Raw genomic sequence first — 16,777 nt, forward strand, 5'->3', positions numbered from 1 at the left:
CAGGGCTTCCGCTTGTTGCCATAGGGCAAAAATAAATGCATATTTTCACTTTTGCATGTCTTTCAACTTTATTTCAAAACTGAAACAATTGAGATTGGATCGATCAGAGCTACCCCTAAGGTACAAAAAAATTACAGTAATTGTTTAGACATGTACAGTGGTAGAAACTCGCTGCAGCCGAGACAGGAGCATATATTTAATAGAAAAGTAAAATTGATCTATTTTTCCAAATTCTCCTTTATGGATTCTATGGAACTATTCTAAGTTAGCACAAGCCCTCTTCTGCACACACCACAGAGACATACACACACAGATGAACACATACTGAGATAATCATATCCTAAGAGAGCACATTTATTTTCACTGGACCTTAGCTCCAAGATAAAACTGAAGAGATGGAAGATATATTTGTTTCTCATACGTCCCCCACAGAAACTTAGAGTCACCCTCTGAAATTGCCTTTTCATTTCAGGTTTCCATAAGATTAAAAAAAAAAAAAAAAAGTTCCAGAGAAGGTAACAGCCTTTAAAATTATTCATTTCATTTTTTAATGGTCATAGTTTATATTGCAATATCCTTAATGAGGAGACCATGTGCTAAACAAACAGCCAGAACCTGTATATCTGTGACTGTCATTTCCGTAAACTGGGGCTCAATTCTGATCTTGTTGTGGAAGAATTTAAGAAGCTCTGATATATATTTGGAAACCCTGGCGGCATAGTGGGTAAGTGTTACAGCTGCTAACCAAAGGGTCAGCAGTTCAAATCTGCCAGGTGCTCCTTGGAAACTCTATGGGGCAGTTCTACTCTGTCCTACAGGGTTGCTATGAGTCAGAATCGACTCGACGGCACTGGGTTTGTTTGTTTGTTTTTGGTTAATATATATTTGGAAACCCTGGTGGCGTAGTGGTTAAGTATTATGGTTGCTAACCAAGAGGTTGGCAGTTTGAATCCTCCAGGTGCTCCTTGGAAATTCTGTGGGGCAGTTCAAGTCTGTCCTATAGAGTCGCTATGAGTCGGAATCAGCTCAATGGCAGTGGATTGATATATATTCTGAGCCCTGATGGCACATGGTTTAGAGCTTGGCTGCTAACCAAAATGTCTACAGGTCGAATCCACCAGCCGTTCCTTGGAAACCCTATGGAATTTTCAAGTTCTAATATCTTTCCAGTTCTAATCTCTTGACTTCTGAAGTTTACTCAAAACCCAGTCTCTACCTCACAATCAAGTTTGGTAATTGGACTATTATCTAGTTTTTCTATTCCTGTCTCAAAAGTCTTTGTTGGGCCCAGGTTCTCTGTGATTGAGCCTTGACTTACCCAACTAATCTTCTTCTGATGGGAACTTGGGAATGGAATAACAGAAAGTTCCAGGTATCCTAGCTGGGACGCATAACCTTTAAACAGAAAGTCCTGAAGTGAAGTTTCTACTTGTATACTTGGATTTGCAAATTACACTAGATTGGGAAATTCCCATTGCTATTTTCTACCTACCCTTGTAGGAAGACACAGGTTTACCTTATTTTGTAATTCAGCTGTTTTGTGTGTGTGTGTGCATGTGTGTGTTTTACCTTTCCACCTTTCCTCTCCTTTTGATTATGTCAACCCTGGATCATGTTCTGTTCAAAACACTCTTAGTAGAGTGAGCGGAAGAAAGATTCCACAACCAGGTCTGACCTGCCCTCTTGGACAAGACATATGAAAGAAGTGATGCCTGGATGAATAAATGGTGCATAGAAGACACAGTCCTCAGTCATATTTCAGCTAATATTGAAGCTTCAAGTGAGAGAGCACAGTGACAGATTCCATGCTGAGCAATGCTCACAACTCCAGGCAGCCAGCCAGCCAGCTAGGCAGGCAGCTGTGAGTTCAGTGATCAGTTCATAGTTAGTACGTATCTGTAATGGGACAAAGGGCTGGCATCAAGGAAGATTGGCAAGTGCAGTGCTAGGCAGCCAGGTTCAAATAGTTGGTTTAGCTCCTGTGATCAGGGATCAGGACAGATGCTGAACACAAAAGATTGGGTCTCCAGAAAAGCATAGAAAGGCTGTGCCTTGGGGCAGTTCTGGAACACAAGGCTAATGCCAGAGGCATCGATGCTTGGCTTTGCTAGCCAGGCAGAAGGCTTGGAAACAACACTATACCAATTTTTCCCCATGGAGTAGCATAGGCATCTTCCCAGGAACTAACTGAATATGAATAACAACAGCAAAGAGAATGGGGTCATTTTAGTTTATCTTTTCCATCTCCATTAGAATCACTTGAGAACTGATAAGGTAACGATCCTGAAGGTGGGAGTCAATTTGTTCAACAAACTACTTTTGTTATGGTGGGGGGAGTACAGAAGAAATGTATATGGGGACGAGAGATTAATCTTCTCCTTGTGGCTTGGTTCTCCAGCACCTGCTCTGGCACATGAGTAGTGCCCACTCCCCTCTCATGTTTGTCTAAGTCATCTAATATGATGCCAAGAGAGTTAAGCTGCATTTTATGAATCAACATGCAATTTTCATAATGTTCTGATTCTTACTTCATTCTCTAAAAAAATGAAACAGGCTTTACATTAATCTGAAATTTGAAAATAAATTAATAAGGTCATTTGGCAATGTTTAAAAGATAGAAGATTCAAGATAGCAAGTCCCAACAAATGTTACAAGAAAAATGAAAGACTTTTAATTTACTTCACAGCTCTTCAGGCATCTGTTACATCTTGAGTGAGCTTCCTTTGTGATTTCACTGCTTCTCTTTCTCTTCATTCCCAAAAACTCAACACACATTTGTCAGATTAATCTTGAAAGCCCCATAGAGTAATGGAAAGATTTAGAGCCAGTTATATTTGGATTTGTATCTTAGTTTCAGAATTCTTGGCTGAATATCCCTGGCATAATTTAATCTCTATGGCTCAGTTTTCCAGTACTTAAAATTGGACTAATGATATGGATCTTGCAATACTTTGCTTAATAAAGTGTCTGGTACCCAATAAATTCCTGTTCCTCTGTTCCATTCTGAACACAGCATCAAACATACCATCATCTTTCAACAGTTTTCTGTTGTCTTCAGATTTAAGCATCCCCTGTAGGTCAAAAAGTGATCCAAACTTGTTATTGTTATTAACTAATGTCAAGTTGGCTCCTGACTCATGATGATCCTGTGCACAATAGAAAGAAATACTGCCTGGTCCTGCATCATCCACATGATAGGTTGCGGATTGGACCATTGTAATCCATAGGGTTTTCATTGGCTGATTTTCAAAAGTAGATCGATAGGACTTTCTTCCTTGTCCGTCTTAGTCTTGAAGCTCCACTGAAACCTGCTCAGCATCAGAGCAACACTCAAGCCTCCACTGTCAGATGGTGGTGGGTGTGCATGAGGTACATTGTTCGGGAGTAAAACCTAGGTCTCCCTCATGGAAGGCAAGAATTCTACCACCAACCAATATCCCCCAATCTAAATCTACACAATCACAACTATTTTCTATGCCTTTTTTATTTACAATTCAAAATCAAGCCATCCAATTTCCATGATATTCCATTATTTTAGAGCCCTTCCTTTGCTCATGGTGTCCTTTTTGCCTAGGATTCCCTTCAATGCCACCTAGAGTACAAACACAATGTATATCATATTTACCTGCCACCTTGTCCACAAAACCTTCTTCAACCACAGCAGGTAACAACATATCCTTCTTGGAACTCTGTAAAATACATCTCAGAATCTATACCTAGGTTATATGTTGAGTGCTATTAACACTGTTAATTACAGCTTGCATGTATAGAGTATTTGCTGTTTGCAAAGTGTTTATTTTCTCATTTGAAATTCACAATGACCTTATTTCTTTTTTTAAACTTTCCTCCCTCTTAACACGAGGTAAAATCAAGGCTAAAGAAATTGTTACTTATTCAAAATTACACAGCTATAGAGATGAAATAGTGGCTCAAATTCTGGTATATGACTCAAACCTACTCTCTTAACTGCTGGAAAAAAGAACCAACAGACGTTTCCATTTTAGCCAAGGCACCTAGATTCGAGTCCATGACCTTGCACTACAGTTTTTCCAGAGAAGTTAACATCTTCTAATATTCTGTATTTATTTTCTATCTTATTGCACTAGAATATAAATTGCATGAGCAGGTTGCAATATTAAATCACATGGTTAGAGTTGGCCTCTGTGAAAAGGTGGCATTTGAGCAAAATTTTGAATCTGATACACTTTTTAAAAGAAGCACTGTGTGCTTATGAAACTGGTGAAATATGAATAAGGTCTGTGGAGTGTATCAATTTTGATGTCCTAATTTCAGCAGTATTTTGTAAACTGTATTTATGCAAGATGTAACCATTAGTGAAGGTGATTAATGAGACCTCCCTGTACATACTTTTTGTAACTTCCTGTCACTTTCTGTGAAGCAACAGCCTATAGAAGACAAGGGAGAAAGCAGGTAGAAAATTACGAAACTATTACAGTAACCCAGTCTAGAGATGTGATGACCTGCATGAAGGTATTAGTGGTGGTGTGAAAATGAAGAGTTAAGAATGATCCTAAGAATTTATGTTCGAGCAATTGAAGGAATGAAGGTGCCACAAAGTAAAATGAGAAAGACGGTAGATGGAACAAATTTGGAGTGGAGTTCTAAATTTTAGTTTTAAACACTACATTTCAGATATCTATTTGATATCCAAATGATCTATATGAGTGTAGAATTCAGGAAAGGGATTTGGGGAGAAGAATTAACTTTGAGTAATTTGTATATAGATGATAATTAAAACCACATGGAAAGTGAGTGCAGATAGCGAAGATACCAAGTACTCAGTTCTGGGTCACTCTGAAGTTCAGAGGTCAGAAATAGAGAAGGACTTTACAAAGGAGACTAGGAATGAGTCTCTAGCGAAATAATAAGGAAAACAACAAGAAGCAATGTGTCAGGAAGGCAAAGTATAAAATTAAGTTGACAGGTCAAGTAAGATAAGGACCAGAAACTGATCAGTGGATTTAGTAAGAGGGAGGCCACTCAAGTGCCTATCAAGAGTTATTTTAGTTTAGTGGTGGGAACCAAAGCCCAATCACAGTAGGGTTAAGAGAAAATAAAATGAGAGGGATGGGAGACAACAAATATAGGCAACTCATTCAAAAAGATTTACTTTAATGAAAGCAAAGAATATGAGCGGTGGCTGGAGTGCTGAAAGTGAAGTTAAGGTGTCTTTTTTTTTTTTTTTTTTGAGAAAGGAGAAAAAAACAACATGATTATAGAAATGATCCAGTGGAGTGGGAATAACTGAAAGTGAAGGGAATAGGGGAAAAACCACTAGAATAGTGTCCTTGAGTGGTTGTTAAGGACTGAATTGCCACTCCACAAAATACTTGTTAGAATTTCTTTCCCTATACCTGTGGATGTATGGAATCCTATTGGAAATAGGGTTTTCTTTGTTAGGTAATGAGACCATATCAGTGTAGGCTTTGTCCTAGACCTAATCACTTTTAAGTTAAAAAAAAAAAAAAAAAAGCAGATTGAGACACAGAAGCAAGCACAAATGGGGGAAGACAAGGGCCATGTGAAGCTTGTCTACAAGCCAAGGAACCAAGAAATACCCAGGCTTTAGATGAGGAAGGAATGGACTCAGATGAGACCCTTATTTGGACTTTTAGTCTCCAGAACTGTGAGAAAATAAATTGCTGTTCTTTAAAGTAACGCATTTTTGGTATTTGTGTTACAGCAGCACTAGGTAACTACGGCACTAGTCAAGAAAGAATGGACTCCTGTTCACAGCAGGTCTGGCTTTCGGTGGGAGCATGAACAGCTGACCTAAATGAGAAGGCAGAGTATATGGGTTCATATGCTGGGAATGGGTAGATGTGGAGTTGGTGTCTGTGAAGTTCTGATTATTTCAAAGTTTTTTCAGTAAAAGAGGAAGAAAGGCCAACAGCTGAGAAGAGAGGAGGTGAGGTTTGAGGTTTCAGGAGAGTGTTGAGGTATTGAAAAGCTATGAGACAGCAAAAGTGAATGGATAGGGGAAATGTGGTTTATTATGGAGCCACACTGAGGGCCAATCAGCATGAATATTTTCCTTTAACTGTTGTTATAAAGTAGGTGGTGAATTAAAATTAACTGTGGTTATGGTTTTGATATCCAAGTGCGATGAAGCCAGAGGGGTAAAGGAGTTGAGGAAGAAAGCAAAGGGTTAATTTTAATGACTGTTCATGCAGGATCACACTTGGGTTTTGGATCATTACCTCAATTCAAGGAAGCTCCGTTGTGTGACTCTGACAGCCATTCTCTGTACTTAGAGAGAAAACAGTTCCTGGAGATTTTTGTGTTTTTTAGAGCTGTATAGCTTCTACCCAGATGCCACCTTCTCTATGCCAGCTAAAAGGAGATATGTAAAAGAGAAAAATTCCAGTTTCTATGCATGTTTCCCATGAGCTAACTGCCCTACAGTTGTGATCATCTTTTACTTCTCTCCGCCTTCATTTTTATCCCCATTTTGTTAAGCACCTGATTACTCTTGGACATGTTTATTTCTGGATTTCTGGTTAATAATAGTCTTTTCAGCCTTCCTCTTTGGCCAGAGAATGATAAAATAGAGTGCTAGCACTTCAAATCTGCCTAGAGCTGTTGTTAATAGCAACGGAAATAGATGGTTTCTCTAAATCATTCTCCCTTCCCCAGCCTCCGAGGTTGATGATACTCCACCATCCGCAGCCCAAACGTGCTTGATTCATTTTGGAGAGGTTGAATAACAATTGTGAGAAGATTCTGGCAATTTACTGTCCCTCAATATACTTTCTAGATTATATGGTTGAAGCGACATGGTTCCCCTACCTTTTGCTTGAAATCTGCTTATTTACCCTTCTAATTTTTTTGGTTTGCTTGTTTTTAAAAATTGATTTTGAGTCATTAGGTTTGGTGTTAAGAGATTTTACAAACTGCACTCAGTACTATTTTACCTAAAAGATAGATTAAATGCTTTTTAAAAAATAATGTTGCAAAAAATGATGGTTTCATGCAGTAACTGTTCAAACAGTTCCTTCACAGATGTCATGTTCTGTGTCCAAAATAATAAAACCATTCTTCAACTAAGTATCCATGTGTTTAGACTGACAAGTGCTACTTATCTACGATTCATTATTTGCAGTGACATTATTGCTGTCAGTAAAATGGGGATAATCAAAATAGTATCTAAATTGAGGTTCTTTGGACATTAATACCTGATGCATATTAAATGCCAGCGAAATGTGAGCCAATTATATTGTTTGTGCTGTCATATTTTGAGATTTTTTTTTCTTTTTTTTAACTTCAGGTTATTCTCAATTTTCTCCATTTTTGTTCCCTAGATGCTTTAAAAGTCCTGATTTTAACCACTGATCAGAATATAATAAAATCTTGTGATGTTTTAAAATAATGCTATATTTAAAATACAATTTTTAAATTTTTGTTGTGGAAAATTCACTTTTGTGGGCAATAGAATTAAGCTCAGTCAATTATATGTGTTTAAGTCAAAACATTTAATGAAATGTAATTATGAGTTATAGTTTTATATCTGCACATTATTAAAATTTTTAAAACCCACAGCAGTTCATAATGTGACAGTTTTATTTTTTTAAGTCCTTACGTGGGTTGCAAACATTAACTGAGAAACCAGACATTTTGGCTACAACAGTGTATTCCCTAGTTGCAATGACAATAACATCCTGTTTTAAGACAATACAAAATTACCAAAATTTCCAACACAGCTCTGTATACATTTACTAACAAACACTATGTTAGGCAATATGGAAAAACCAAAATCTGTTTATTTTTCTAACATAAATATTTTAAAGAATATAATATTTTAGCATACACATTTAAAAAATATATAAAAATCCAAAATATTGTTCTAAAATTTTAAATTCAAAACAGCACTCAGAAATGTGCATATTTATCTTGTGACTCTATATATCTACTTATCTTACCATACCTCCTGAGGCTGAAAATGCTTTAATGCGAGAAGGAGAGCTGTAACTGAAAACATAATAAGAGCTGGTTGAGGCATTTGCTTCCAGAGCTTGGCTCTTAAATGAGCTACACAGAAGAGTCGTCTCACAAGATGGACCTCCATTTTCTCCCTTGGCCACAACATACAATGATTCTAAGATAAATAATTCTCTTCAGGTACACTAGAAGGAGCCTTATTCTCACACCTGCTTAATTTCCTAATATTTCTATCTCTAACTTTTACTGGACACCCTGGTGGCATAGTGGTTAAGAGCTATGTCTGTTAATCAAAAGGTTGGCAGTTTGAAGCCACCAAGTGCTCCTTGGAAACCCTATGGGGCAGTTCTACTCTGTCCTATAGGGTCGCTATCAGTTGGAATTGACTCAATGGCAACAGGTTTGATTTGGTTTTAACTTTTACTACTCTCAGTCCTTATCCCACTTTTTGTGAAAAGTTCTTATTGGGTAGTTTGACAATTTCTAATCCTATACGAAACCAAAACCTAATCTATTGCTGTCAAGTCTATTCCAACTCATAGCGACAGAGTAGAACTGTCCCATAGGATTTCCAAGGCTGTCATCTTTACCGAAGCAACTGCCACATCTTTCTATCTTTCTCCGTGGAGTGGGTTAGAACTTCAGACCTTTCAGTCAGCAGCTGAGCGCTTAACCACTGAACCACCAGGGCTCCTTTTATCCTACTCTCAGGTAAACTTAAAAAAAAAAAAAAGAGGGGGGCAAAAATTCTAGTTCTGATATGACTGTGCTTTTCTGGCATACCAAATTCTCCTGGGTGCCACAAAATGTTAAGCATTCTACTAATAGCCAAAACGTTGGTGGTTCATAAGACAGGCCTAGTGATCTGCTTCAAAAATGTCATAGACCTGAAAACCCTATGAAGCATTTCTGTTTCGCACACAAGGGGTTGCCATGATTTGGAATCAACTCAACAACAATAACAGTAATAATAGTATCAGTATTATATTTCAGTATTACTCTGAAAAGTGAACAAGTTCAATCAATCCACTTAAAGCTTAAATTGGAAATTTTAACCTGAGAATTTTACCTAAAATGTGACAACAAATTTTATATTTTTAAACATTTTTGGAAAGAGAGGAAACTGGAAATGAAATACTAAGTGTATGAATATTGTCCTTGTTTCCCTTGGAATACTCTTGTCCTGTGGGGTGTTTTGTTTTTAAATGTTATCTTTCAAAATTTGCATTCTTACATTGGAATATTTGCTGAAAGTACTTGTAATAAATTTTGACATTCTTTGTTATCAAATGAAAAACCTGCTAACAAGTGCTAGCTAAAGATGTAGGCTTTTCTGGGTGAGATGTGTGGCTGTATCTAAGCAATTCACCTTTTAGGATCAGGGCTAATCTTGAATTGTTTAAACATTTTTAAAGATCTAAAGAAGGAGATGGATAAAAGTGGTGATTTTATAAAGGAGTTGAGTTACAAAGCAAATCTGAGCTAGTTTAGGAGATTTAAGGACCCTGTGACACTGCACAATAAAAGATCAGGATGAGAGCTTCCAGTGAGAGTGAACCTGCAGCAGTCCTCCTCAGTGAACTGCAATCAATGTGCTGCCACTGCAGAGAAAATTCTCAATCATTTTGACCCTGGGATTTTTTTTTTTTTTTTTTTAAACAATGTCAGTCCCATACACTGATTTATCATTTTTTTTTTTTAATTAAAACAAAAAGCAAATAAATAAAAATAAAAATCAACCATGACCTAAAAGCCACCAAACATAAACTAATAGTGCTTTTAGGTAGGAATTAAAGATGATATTCAATCAAAACTTTTGTTGGTATATTGCTCTGAAAACCCAGGGGCTTTAGTGGAATTCTGTAAAGTTTATTGTTCATTAAATAGTGTGTTAGTTCAGGTACTCTGAGAAGCACATACGAATAATTGAGGAAACACCTGTGAAGGATAAAGGGAAGCAGGAATAGGAGCAGGCAGGGAGAACCTTCAGACCATGATGCAGATCTCACTCCTGTGAAATGGAACACAAAAGAAGATTGGGTAGGAAAGCCTCAGACTGCAGTACAGCTTTGAGAAAGTCTCAACCAGGAGCTGCCGAGCAAACATTGGCCACTGGAAGAATTCTTTGTTGGAGAGAATTGACCTGTATCTACCACTATTTACTGTGCTTAGTCATTGCTTGGGAGCAGCATATGGAGAACATAGCCTTAGTGCAAATATTTCAAGAAAGTACAAAATGTAACATCTGAATGAGGAGAAGGTGGTCAAGGCTCATGCGAAAAGCTTTCTGTCACCATTCATCAAAGCATCCAAAAAGAATTCAAAAGTAAAGAGGAAAAAAATGGGGGTGGGGGAGGGTGGTGGGGAAGGTCTTTTCATATCTCCAGGACATCTTACTGAGCATGCTAGGAAGATTTAGGGCACATTTTAGGGTTGTTAATTACGGAGATATCCAACTGATCTTTTTGTCTCTCAATATCACTGCTAATTTTGCAACTGAAAGGTATTGACAGCCTTGAAGGCATATTAATAGTATTGAGGATATAGTATCTGAAGTGAGGTACTGATTAAGATTACATTTCTCCAATGAAGGATTAATTACAAGTCTTTGCCTTAGTTATTTAGTGCTGCTATAACAGAGATACTACAGATGGACGGCTTTAACAAACAGAAGTTTATTTTCTCACAGTTTAGGAGGCTAGAAATTCAAATTCAGGGTGCCAGCTCTAGGAGAAGTCTTTCTCTCTCTGTTGGCTCTGGGGGAAGGCTCTTGTCTCTTTTCAGTTTCTATCCCTTGGCAACCATAGTGGTCTTCATGTGGCATGATATCTATCTTCCTCAAATGCACTTGCTTGCTTAGTTGCTTGCTCGATCTGCTCTTTTTATATCTCAAAAGAGATTGGCTTAAGATATACATTACACTAATATTGCCTCATTAATATAAAAAAGAAAACCTATTCCAATTGGATCATAAGCACAGGTATAAGGTTAGGACTTAAAACACATATTTTGGGGGGACACAATTCAATCCATAACAACCCTGATAGCAAGAAAGTACTTAGACTGATCATTTGTGTTACAAAATAGTTATCATGCCTAAGAATACATGAAGTTTGAAAAAAAAAAAAAAAAAACCCAGTCCTATAGTTTATTGCTTAGCTTTCAAAATTTGTAGGATGACAGCTACACCAACAGACATCTTAAATCTAATATAGAGGCTGGAGATACCATAGTGGATGATAAAAATGTTGAAGAACAGGTCATATCAAAGAGTGAAAAATTATACCAAGGAAATTCTTCAACTTCATTCTTATAGTGAATTAGAAGAAGGGAAAGCCTAAAGCCTTGATACGAATCTTTAAAATAGATTTTGGATCATACAAATCTAATAAAAAAAAACTGATTTTTTTTCAGTGTTGTTTTGTTAAAGGTTATTTTCATTTATTCTGTCTCTAACATATTTTTCATTCTTCAAGTTTCTGCTTAGAAGGAAAATATATTTGTATCTAATACTCTACATGACAGTATTGTATACCACATATATGCACTAAAAACTTCATAAAGTGCTAAGTAATTAGGTGTTAACTAAGTGTTAGGAGACAAAGTGAGCAGTGTTGCCGGGTGAGAAGCACAGGAAGGGAACTTCACGGAATTCCCAACAGGAGACAGAGACATTGTATAGACAAACCCTGAGGAGAGCAAATCTTCATCTGCACCTCTGACAATCGATGAGCAGGAGATCTTAAATGTCTTCATCTAATGTCCACTCGACTGCAACATCCCACACCCCACACACAGTTCCTGCAGGCAGGCTGCACATGCACTGAAAACTCTTGATCCCCCACCAACTTCTGAGACACCAATTAGTGCATGCACAGAGGACCCAGACTGTCCATTTGGTCAGCGCTATGAGTCAGAAAGACTCCACGGCAGTGGGTGGCCTCACACCAGCTATGGAGATGTCCTTTTCTTACCTCTAGGGGATGCACTAACTGCTAACACTACCCCCAAAGGATCCACGGTCCCACAAGGGCTGTGGAGGGACCCTGACCACCCAACACTTTATTGCACAACATCAGGGAAAGAGCCAGACCTCCCACCTCCACTCAGTCCTGTAAGGGAAGACATACAAGTCTAATCACAAAGAACCAACATGTGGGTGTGGCCTTCCATACCCATTAATGAAAAGCAATCCATGGAGGGATCATCCTGACATTGTTTCTGAGATAAGAAAAGTAGGGAAAGACTAGGCAAGTATTTTCTCCAAATCAGAGTTGGTCTTAAGAAAAACCATTGAAAGAAAAGAAAATTCTAATAAATTAAAATGAATTCAAATTTGTTAGATTGCAATAGCTTTGCATTAGGCCAATTTTTTCAAGCACATACAAGACTACGAAGATTCCACATTGGTTGGATATTTGTTCTGCTTAAAATTTGAAATCACAGAAAACCAAGAAGAGGCAGTATGCAAAAAAAAAAGGAAAGTGTTAAATATCATAGATTTCCTATTATTCATACATTATTATCATTATTATTTTGCTATATACCATAGTGATTTTGTTTGAATACTTCCCTGGATGAGATGATCTCATTAATGACTTTTTAACAACTTTCTCTTTGAAAATGTTAAATATTAATCAGGTTTGTATTGGAAATCAATTACCCTTTTTTTCAACCTATGAATCCATACAGTCATATGCAACAACCATGCCAAAATTATATTTTCTAAAAAAATTCTGAGTTAATAAAGACAGATGGCTCACTAAGCGAAATTGGCAGCAAATCTATCTAAATCTGTGAGATTTTTCTTAAAAAAAAAAATTGTTATTGTATTAGAATTCTCCCATTTTGTTCCTCCCTTTCCTATGTTATTTTTTATCACCAATTGCTTTATAAACCTTCGTTCTCATTGTTCACATTAACATCATATTAAGTGGCATGTATTTTTTTTTTTTTTATTCCTTTACTGTCAAATTAGAGGCAAATTTACAGAATGGCAAAATCATTATTTTTATGATTACACTATTAACATATGCCCATTTTTTTTTATTATTTAAATCCAATATAAAGGCGATAAAACTATCCATAATTTCTTAATCTCAAAATGACTACTATTATCATTATACTGATAAACTTCTAGAATTTTTTAATATATATACATATGTATAAATAAAACATTATAAAACTTGGATCAGAAACTGGAATTAGAGATTAAATAGAATTTTTCAGGCTGTTTTTCACTTAATATACTTTAAGCATATTTCCATGTTGATAATCATATATCCACATATCAATATTTTCGTTGAATAGTGTGTCCCTGTATGACTCTACCATAATTTCATTTAATTGTCTCTTATTTTTTAACTTTTAAATTACTGTTACATTTTTATTAATATTAAAAGTATAATGAGGATAATATACATACACCCTCAGGACATATCTGGTACTACCACTGACGTGTCTGTCAGTTTGTCCTACTGCAGGGGCTTGCATGTTGCTGTGATGCTTGAAGCTATGCCCCCAGTATTCAGATACCAGCAGGTCACCCACAGAGGACAGGTTTCAGCTGAGCTTCCAGACTAAAACAGACTAGGAAGAAGGACCCAGCAGTCTACTTCTGAAAAGAATTAGCCAGTGAAAACCTTCTGAATATCAGCGGAACATGGTCTGATATAATGCCAGGGGATGGGCCTCCCAGGTTGGAAGGAACTCAAAAGACAAATAGGGAAGAGCTGCCTCCTCAAAGTAGAGCTGACCTTAATGACGTGGATGGAGTCAAGCTTTCAGGACCTTCATTTGCTGATGTGGCACGATTCAAAATGAGAAGAAACAGCTGCAAACATCCATTAATAATTGGATAATGGAATGTACAAAGTATGAATCTAGGAAAATTAGAAATCATCAAAAATGAAATGAAATGCATAAACTTCGATGTCCTAGGCATTAGTAATCTGAAATGGACTGGTATTGGCCATTTTGAGTCAGACAATCATAAAGTCTACTATGCCAGCAATGACAACTTGAAGAGGAATGGTGTTGCATTCATCTTCAAAAAGAACATTTCAAGATCTATCCTGAAGTACAACGCTGTCAGTGATAGGATACTATCCATTCGCCTACAAGGAAGACCAGTTAATATGACTATTATTCAAATTTATGCACCAACCGCTAAGGCCAAAGATGAAGAAACTGAAGATTTTTATCAGCTACTGCAGTCTGAAATTGACTGAACATGCAATCAGGATGCATTGATAATTACTAGTGACTGGAATGCAAAAGATGGGAACAAAGAAGAAGGATCAGTAGTTGGAAAATATGGCCTTGGTGACAGAAACAATGCCAGAGATTGAATGATAGAATTTTGTAAGATCAATGACTTCTTCATTGCAAATACCTTCACTGAAAATAACAACGATTATAAGGGTGGCCCAGGACCGGGCCATGTTTTGTTCTGTAGTACATAGGGTCGCTATGATTTGGAATCCACTCACCGGCACCTAACAACCACCACCACTAGGATAAATTCCTAAAAGCAGGATTTATGGGACAGAGATTTCACACATTTTAAGATTTTTGTTCAATTGCCCTTTAGCAAGTTTGAAACAATTTAATTTGTCTTTAGCAGTGTATTAGAGGGAAGTACTGGTTATATCATATAGAATCTGGAAATACATCAAGAGCGATGCAAATCTTGCATTCTAGCTAGAAAGATTACATGTACAAGTAAATGCCACATTAACTCAGATTTCATATCATTGTGAATAAATTACTTAGACAGACAATATCAGTAAATTCTCTGTTTTGTTTACATTGTATTAGAGTGATTACTGAATTTGCTGATTTTAAAGGCTATCAAGATAAAGAGCTTGAAGAAGAAAAGAGTTTTAAAGCTGAAAGGCGCAGATTCAGTTAGAAGATCTGTGCTACTAGGGCAAATATATTCCTTGGATCTCCTCTTCCCGCCATCTGTAAATAAAGATAATACACTGGGCAATCTCCAAGCTTTTCCCAGTTCTAAAATTACATATATGCTAGATTGCAAGCTCCATTAGGCTAGTGACCATGACTTATTTTCTTATTTTTTTTCCCATAGCACCTAGCACATAAACTTCTTTGCATGAAATAGTCATTATTATGTGCTACATCAGTAACGTGAAAAACCGTTTTGAAATGACTCTGCTAGGCTGCTTATTAATTAAATCCCATTTCATAAGATAGTATAAAAATAAATCAAGAATTGATTTTATGGTATTACTGTATAACCCTTTTGCAGATGGAACCATTCTTCCAGTTGCTTGACTTTTTTAAAGACGGAAAAGAGAAACAATTAATTGAATTCTCACACAAAGTTTACTAGTAGGGAAATATTCAGTCAACTAATATAGCACTGGCTTTATACTTCTGTGTTCAGCTAAAAGGAGTTGATGAGGAAGTTGACTTTTAACTCTCATATGGTTTCTCCTTTAAATGAATTTATTAATGCATTTTTGTGACTCTTAAGAATAATATTAATTACTTAGTAGAAAGAAGATTTGTTCTTATATTTTATGCCAGTTGCTTAAAATAACAAAAGGAAATTTGGAAAGTTTATCATTTTTAATTACAAGACATAGCCTACTTTAAAATTACTGTATTTTTAATTATAAAAATAACGTGATTATGTTAAGTGTTTAAAATTTATCAGGTTAAAATAACATGACTAAATATTTAAAACAATAATAAAGGATATATAATGACAGGTAAATGATTCTACAAAGCACAGAATTAACTATTTTAGCCATTTCTACTCTGTTCAGGTACCTCTTACCTCTTGTCACAGTATCTATTTATTCTCTGATAAAAAAAGATGAGAAACATGGTGCATTTACATCTCTCCCCAATGCGCTCAATGTTTTACTGGTCATATCACTAGATTTAGTTCTTCTGTTTGACACTTTGTACCTGAAAATATTTCACCAAACCTCCATTTCTTGATCCTTCAACTCCAGACTATCTATTGTATGTCCTCTACAGTGTCTGAGAAAATTGTTTGACCTATACTTCTCTTTAAGGAGCCCTGGTGGTTCAGTTGGAAACTCTGGCGGCTTAATGGTTAAGAGTTCGGCTACTAACTAAAAGATTGATAAATATTAGTTTGAATCTACCAGGCTCTCCTTGGAAACCCTTTGGGGCAGCTCTACTCTGTCCTATAGGGTTGCTATGAGTTGGAATCAATTCAATGGCAACTAGTTTGGTTTGGTGCTGGGCTGCTAACCAAAAGGTTGGTAGTTTGAATGCACCAGCTGCTCCACGGGAGAAAGATGTGGCAGTCTGCTTCCTTAAAGATTATGGCTTCGGAAACCCTATGGGGCGGTTTTACTCTGTACTATAGGGTTGCTATGAGTTGGCATCGACTTGATGGCAATGGGTTTGGTTTGGGTTTTACAGGGTCACTATGAGGCAGAATCAACTCAACAGCATAAAGTTTTGCTTTTTATACTTCTCTTTACTTTGCCACCGTTTTTTCTAACTTTTCTTAATTACCCTGTATTTACCAAAATAACTTGTGCTTTCTACATTTGTTTGCTGCTTTTTTTTTTTTTATGAAAATACCTCCTTGTGGCAGGGAGGGAGAAGTTGGCAGACAAACATGGAGGGCACACATTTGCCTAAAAATAGGGTATATCTTTACTTGTACAGTTTTATTCTGTAGATTCCCCTTCTTCCATAAGAACAGTTGTAGCTGAGCATCTGACTACACACCTAAGCCTGCATTTGTGTCTCCCCAAAACATAGAGACCTGAAGTGCAGCTAGATGTAAAAATGGTTCATAGATTAG

The 16,777-nt window shown here is 36.7% G+C and overlaps 1 protein-coding gene across 11 annotated transcripts in view; it reads right to left on the minus strand.

Moving 5' to 3' along the window:
* DGKB (diacylglycerol kinase beta) overlaps positions 1-16,777 on the minus strand; it is a 795,246-nt gene that overhangs the window by 621,112 nt on the left and 157,357 nt on the right. The window lies entirely within an intron of this gene.

The sequence above is a fragment of the Elephas maximus genome, chromosome 8 (genome assembly GCF_024166365.1).
Source record: "Elephas maximus indicus isolate mEleMax1 chromosome 8, mEleMax1 primary haplotype, whole genome shotgun sequence".
Lineage (NCBI taxonomy): Eukaryota > Metazoa > Chordata > Mammalia > Proboscidea > Elephantidae > Elephas > Elephas maximus.